Here is a 7,953-nt window from a genome sequence, read left to right as displayed (position 1 = left end):
ATGCCCCTGTGTCTAGGCTGTGGGATGCCCCCTGTGTCTAGGCTGTGGGATGCCCCTGTGTCTAGGCTGTGGGATGCTCCCTGTGTCTAGGCTGTGGGATGCCCCCTATGTCTAGGCTGTGAGATACTCCCTGTGTCTAGGTTGTGGGATGCCCCCTGTGTCCAGGTTGTGGGATGCCCCCTGTGTCCAGGTTGTGGGATGCCCCCTGTGTCCAGGTTGTGGGATGCCCCCTGTGTCTAGGCTGTGGGATGCCCCTGTGTCTAGGCTGTGGGATGCCCCTGTTTCTAGGCTGTGGGATGCCCCCTGTGTCTAGGCTGTGGGATGCCCCTGTGTCTAGGCTGTGGGATGCTCCTGTTTCTAGGCTGTGGAATGCCCCCTGTGTCTAGGCTGTGGGATGCCCCCTGTGTCTAGGCTGTGGGATGCCCCTGTGTCTAGGCTGTGGGATGCCCCCTGTGTCTAGGCTGTGGGATGAGCCCTGAGTCTAGGCTGTGGGATGCCCCTGTTTCTAGGCTGTGGGATGCCCCCTGTGTCTAGGCTGTGGGATGCCCCCTGTGTCTAGGCTGGGGGATGCCCCTGTGTCTAGGCTGTGGGATGCTCCCTGTGTCTAGGCTGTGGGATGCCCCCTGTGTCTAGGCTGTGGGAGGCCCCCTGTGTCTGATCCAAGTTAAGATACCTTCGTTTAAGACAGTTAATTTGATGGCACTGGATGTTCTCGTCACTCAAGTTGAATATACTGACGGCGCCATCATACCTCATCTCATTTTCTGGTCCTGAGCTCTGTCACCTCAATTATCTGTGATACTGTAATAATTCGTACCAGATTATCATTATTAGTTACAATAAGATTTGAATAAGTGTTTAAATAATCGATAAGTTGGTATTTGAGAGACTTGTGTAACATTTCGGTATCTTTATCCTGGAAACGCTTCACCAGTGACTTCTTCAGTCCAATGCAGAGAAAGGTGGAAGATTAGTAGTATTTTGAGGGAATCAGTCCCTCAGTCTGGACTCAATGTGTACACTCCATAAATCTTGATAGAAATGCAGGATATTTGAAGAGATGGAACTTACATACTTGTGAAAATAAGACCTGGTTTATTTTCCAGTCTTCTAGGCTCCAGTATTTGCTGGTTTAAGGTGAATTTAATGCAGAGATTCAATAGTTCATGTGTGTGTGTGTGTGTGTGTGTGTGTGTGTGTGTGTGTGTGTGTGTGTGTGTGTGTGTGTGTGTGTGTGTGTGTGTGTGTGTGTGTGAATTTTCACCTGAGCTGCATCCTGGGGTGATCTGTGCTACAACATTATTTACCACATTCTTCCATTTTAAAGGTTTGAAATTGAAATCGAGTAACAAGATTTGTACATACAGTTGACCCTCAACTAACGGCGGTATTAAGTAACGGCAACTGCGTCTAATGGAGCTGTTTGCTGTAGAAAAAATGCCTTAACCAACGGCGAAAAACTTAACCAACAAACCCGGAATTTGTCACTGTGCCGGAGTGCGGCCTGAGCGGGCACAGCCACTGTGCCGGAGTGCGGCCTGAGCGGGCACAGCCACTGTGCCGGAGCGTGGCCTGAGCAGGCACAGTCACTGTGCTGGAGCGCGGCCTGAGCGGGCACAGCCACTGTGCCAGAGTGCAGCCTGAGCAGGCACAGCCACTGTGCCAGAGTGCAGCCTTAACGGGCACAGCCACTGTGCCAAAGCGCGGCCTGAGCGGGCACAGCCACTGTGCCAGAGTGCAGCCTGAGTGGGCACAGCCACTGTGCCAGAGTGCAGCCTGAGCAGGCACAGCCACTGTGCCGGAGTGTGGCCTGAGCTGGCACAGCCACTGTGCCAGAGCGCGGTCTGAGTGGGCACAGCCACTGTGCCAGAGTGCGGCCTGAGCGGGCACAGCCACTGTGCCGGAGCGCGGCCTGAGCGGGCACAGCCACTGTGCCGGAGCGCGGCCTGAGCGGGCACAGCCACTGTGACGGAGCGCGGCCTCAGCGGGCACAGCCACTGTGCCGGAGCACGGCCTGAGCGGGCACAGCCACTATGCCGGAGCGCGGCCTCAGCGGGCACAGCCACTGTGCCGGAGCGCGGCCTCAGCGGGCACAGCCACTGTGCCGGAGCGCGGCCTCAACTGGCATAGCCACTGTGCCAGAGCGTGGCCTCAGCGGGCACAGCCACTGTGCCGGAGTGCGGCCTCAGCTGGCACAGCCACTGTGCCAGAGCGAGGCCTCAGCGGGCACAGCCACTGTGCCGGAGCGCGGCCTCAGCGGGCACAGCCACTGTGCCAGAGTGCGGCCTGAGCGGGCACAGCCACTGTGCCGGAGCATGGCCTGAGCGGGCACAGCCACTGTGCTGGAGCGCAGCCTGAGCGGGCACAGCCACTGTGCCGGAGCGCGGCCTGAGCGGGCACAGCCACTGTGCCAGAGCGCGGCCTGAGCGGGCACAGCCACTGTGCCGGAGCGCGGCCTGAGCGGGCACAGCCACTGTGCCGGAGCGCGGCCTGAGCGGGCACAGCCACTGTGCCGGAGCGCGGCCTGAGCGGGCACAGCCACTGTGCCGGAGCGCGGCCTGAGCGGGCACAGCCACTCCAAGAGTCAGTGTGCCAATGTTTACAAGGTGTTGTGGTCAGTTTCCACATGTGCCTCCCATATATTTTATATTATTCCACTATTTCTAGTGTTTGGACAGCTATTTTGTGGGACAGGGATCCAGCGACTCAAGCTGATCCTAGTGGCATTAAGAAACCAAGGAGGGAGGGAACCCCACCAAAGGACTTAGTACCTGAAGTCCTTCTGGAAAGGGATTTTCCTTCCAATTACATGTATTATTATTATAATCAAAAAGAAGCGCTAAGCCGCAAGGGCTAATAGTTTCTCCTTCCAAGCAACAGATAATTCTGAATTTCCCCTGCTGCTGGCACATCACTCATCAACAACTCCACAATAAAGGTAAGTGGCATTTAATTACTGTTTATTTTCCATGTCCCATTCCATATAAGGAAATATATATTTCCATATAAAAAATTTTTTTCAGACTTTGGGGTGTCAGGAACAGATTAATTCTATATCCATTATTTCTTATGAGGAAAATTACCGCGACCAACGGCAATTTCAACCAATGGCAAGCCCTCAGGAACGGATTAATGCCGTTTGAGGGTCCACTGTATGTATGTATATATATATATATACATACACACATATATTATTGTAACCACGAATGAGTGGTATTTAATCAATAATAACACTGCGGCTAGCCAAGGACTCGAACTCATGTCGTTTCGGCTCGGCTCACAGTGAGCCGAGGCACGGTAAAACACCTAGCTCTGCTGGGTGCGTGATTTTTGTAGGATTGAGGGGTCCTTTGGGTTAGAGCGTCATGTGATTTTTCGTTCACCGTGAGGCAGGCCAAAACGACATGGGCTCGCGTCCTCGGCTAGTTGCAGTTTATATATATATATGTGTGTGTGTGTGTGTGTGTGTGTGTGTGTGTGTGTGTGTGAGAGAGAGAGAGAGAGAAAACGGGAGAGCAAGGAGAAGGGAAAATAAAGGAAAGAACCAAGGAGTTAAAATAAGGGCAGAGACCGTCATTCAGGGCAAGTCAGAAAAGATCAAAAAATGGATACATGATATAGAGAAAAAGGAAAGGAAGAGAAAACTATAGAAAACGTGCACAGCTTGCTGGAGTATGACTCACGAAATCGTAATGACACGATTGCAAACCAACCATACCACGGGTGGGATTGAACCCGCGGCCAGAGAGTCTCAAAACTCCAGACCGTCGTGTTAGCCACTGGACCAGCTAGCCACAATAAGATTCGTCCAACTAGGTATATTTCTACACCATAGGAAGGTTAGCATAGGCCACCATTGACCACAGTGGTGGCCTATGCTAACCTTCCTATGGTGCAGCAGCAGCAGCAGCAGCTTGCACCCAGTGATGTGCAAAATTTGAACACAGTTCAGAGAATGTTATGACCCGAGCTGCCCAGACCACCATGTTATGACCCGAGCTGCCCAGACCACCATGTTATGACCCGAGCTGCCCAGACCACCATGTTATGACCCGAGCTGCCCAGACCACCATGTTATGACCCGAGCTGCCCAGACCACCATGTTATGACCCAAGCTGCCCAGACCATGTTATGACCCGAGCTGCCCAGACCACCATGTTATGACCCGAGCTGCCCAGACCATGTTATGACCCGAGCTGCCCAGACCATGTTATGACCCGAGCTGCCCAGACCATGTTATGACCCGAGCTGCCCAGACCATGCAGCGCTACAGAGAACACACGGAAATGAACAATATCTTTAAACCAAAAGAAACAATTGAACCAAAGAGGCAAAACGTGCAACTGCTACAGATCGGACAGATACCACACTGGGATATACCAAGACGGGCATCAGCCCATCAGGGTTGAATATACAGTTAAATGAAACATTAATACTGGAGAAACCAGGGGTATGTACACCAGGGGCCATACCACGTAGTACATCACCAGTGTTATGTACACCAGGGGCCATACCAGGTAGTACATCACCAGTGGTATGTACACCAGGGGCCATACCAGGTAGTACATCACCAGTGGTATGTACACCAGGGGCCATACCAGGTAGTACATCACCAGTGGTATGTACACCAGGGGCCATACCAGGTAGTACATCACCAGTGGTATGTACACCAGAGGCCATACCAGGTAGTACATCACCAGTGGTATGTACACCAGGGACCATACCAGGTAGTACATCACCAGTGGTATGTACACCAGAGGCCATACCAGGTAGTACATCACCAGTGGTATGTACACCAGGGGCCATACCAGGTAGTACATCACCAGTGGTATGTACACCAGGGGCCATACCAGGTAGTACATCACCAGTGGTATGTACACCAGATGCCATACCAGGTAGTACATCACCAGTGGTATGTACACCAGAGGCCATACCAGGTAGTACATCACCAGTGGTATGTACACCAGAGGCCATACCAGGTAGTACATCACCAGTGGTATGTACACCAGAGGCCATACCAGGTAGTACATCACCAGTGGTATGTACACCAGGGGCCATACCAGGTAGTACATCACCAGTGGTATGTACACCAGGGGCCATACCAGGTAGTACATCACCAGTGGTATGTACACCAGAGGCCATACCAGGTAGTACATCACCAGTGGTACTAACTACACACCAAAACAAAACAAATACTAAATCCTAAACTCAAAAGTAAACGCCATATGTTGAGAATTTAGAGAAACACTCAAAGGATGTTGTAGATGGAGATATAAAAACAGCAGACTATAACATGTATAGATGTGATAGAATTAATAGATCAGAGAAAGGAGTTGAACTCTATGTAAAAAGATACATTCTGTTGCACATTAGTGTTGAGTTCTACGAATGATAGACTACAAATTCTAGTTATTAAAGTTGAAAATAAGAGTCTAGCAATTAACCTAGTATACAAACCACCATCAGTAACTGCTGAAGAATTCACAGATCAGTTAAGGAAGATAGATAATTGTCTGGATAAGCTACAAAATCTTATACTAAATATAATCCTCCTTGGAGACATCAATCCCTCTCATGTAAACTGGAAGACGACGCAACAAAATGTTATACCAGAATGTTTCTAACATAGTTGGTCCCTGGGTTATAGTGGTTTTTGTAACTAAATAAACCTGGTACGTCTAGGGGCCTACACTCGGAGAGGAAAAGGAATTTTCTTAGTTTCTATTCAATTCATTATTAATCATAATAATTACTTAAATCCACCTTCTCATATTTTGCACTATGAGCAGAATACTTTTAGCATTCCTCATTAAAACATCACAGTACTAGGTCAAGTATTTACAAATGTCTCTGAGGGAGTCACAAAATATTAGTATATTTACATGCACAGGCGTTGCTTAAAAGGATTCACTTTACAATAAGTCCTCTTACACTACAGAGGCTTGCTCACTTGGCTTCACTTTCTCTAAGAGCTTCTTAACCACCTTCTCCAACCGAGATAAGTCTTAGCAGTGAGTTCCCGAAAATTCCTGGGATTTTCTAGGGAGGCGAATGGTGGTTTTAGAGATGGATACTCCCCTAGACCCTTCCTGGTCCAGAGGAAGTTATGAACTGAACTCTGTGAGGCTTTACTAGCCCACTTTGACTCGGTCGGAGCAGGGGTTGAGCAGCTCAAAACACCTACTGGTGCTTGGCCAGGTCGGAGCAGGGGTTGAGCAGCTCAAAACACCTACTGGTGCTTGGCCAGGTCGGAGCAGGGGTTGAGCAGTTCAAAACACCTACTGGTGCTTGGCCAGGTCGGAGCAGGGTTTGAGCAGTTCAAAACACCTACTGGTGCTTGGCCAGGTCGGAGCAGGGTTTGAGCAGCTCAAAACACCTACTGGTGCTTGGCCAGGTCGGAGCAGGGGTTGAGCAGCTCAAAACACCTACTGGTGCTTGGCCAGGTCGGAGCAGGGGTTGAGCAGTTCAAAACACCTACTGGTGCTTGGCCAGGTCACCAGCAGCTGACACTAATTAAACAACCTACCTATATACAAAGCTAAGTAATACGACCAGATAATATTATAGAGTCGAGTAAATCCATTTTAGCTACTAATGGAATTACTACTGAATATAATATTAAGTGAAATAGCAAAAATAACATGTAAAAGTATACCATTGTGATAATAACAAGTAGAAACAGTCTACTTAAACTGAATAAAAGGGTGTAACACAGAAATATCTCCTGGAAGCTCCCTGGTGCAACAGAATATTATACCAGAAATATCTCCTGGAAGCTCCCTGGAGCAACAGACACGTACCAGGGAATTTGTAGATGAATGGTTCAGAGAACCGACATGTTGATAAATTAGACACATGTGCAACTCTTGGGTATCTTTATTGAGGAAACGTTTCGCCACGCAGTGGCTTCATCAGTCCATACAAAGGAGAATCTTGAAGAACAGGAGGAGAATGAGGTAATCAGTCCCTCAACCTTGAGTCGATGTGGTCAGTCCATCAATCTTGAATAGATTGATGGACAATAAAGATACCCAAGAGTTGCATATGTGTCTAATTTAACTACCAGGGAATTAATGAGGTTTTGTGAAAAGTTTACATTGAACCAACAGATTATTGATCCTACTAGAAACATAAACACTCTGGATTTGATATTGACAAACGAGAAACTAACCAGTGACATAACAGTTAAAATAACATTATATTCTGACCATAACATTATAGAAGTACAAACGAGTATTAACTCAGTGTTAGGGAACTGCACCACTAATGTAAGAGAAGGAATGTTAAGAAGGTTAACCACAGAATTGACTGGGACAAAATATACCAAGAACTATCAGACATATCCTGGGAATCAGACCTGAGTACCCTAAATCCTTACCAATGCCTGGAGAACCTGAATATACAAGCATACAAAGTCTGTATTAAACACGTACCACTGAGGAAGCCCTGAAGTAGATCAGATATAGAGAGAGCGTAGGAGATGGTACAGAAGATCAGATATAGAGAGAGCGTAGGAGATGGTACAGAAGATCAGATATAGAGAGAGCGTAGGAGATGGTACAGAAGATCAGATATAGAGAGAGCGTAGGAGATGGTACAGAAGATCAGATATACAGAGCGTAGGAGATGGTACAGAAGATCAGATATACAGAGCGTAGGAGATGGTACAGAAGAAGAAAACCGGTTACTGAACTGCTTAAAAACACAAATATATCACAGCATAGGGAACATAGACTTAACCCAGAGATCAGTGAATTAGAGCAAAACTCAGGAAGTCGTACCTCACAGAAGAAGTACAAAGGGAACAAAGGGCCATATAGGATATTACAAGAAACTCAAAATATTTCTATTCTTATGAAAAACACAAGCTAAGAACTACCTGTAGAACTGGACCACTACTAAGAGGAGACTCGTATACTGACGATGAACAGGAAATGAGTAAATTTATGAGTC

The sequence above is a fragment of the Cherax quadricarinatus genome, chromosome 96, assembly GCF_038502225.1.
Source record: "Cherax quadricarinatus isolate ZL_2023a chromosome 96, ASM3850222v1, whole genome shotgun sequence".
Classification (NCBI taxonomy): domain Eukaryota; kingdom Metazoa; phylum Arthropoda; class Malacostraca; order Decapoda; family Parastacidae; genus Cherax; species Cherax quadricarinatus.
This window is presented reverse-complemented; position numbering follows the sequence as displayed.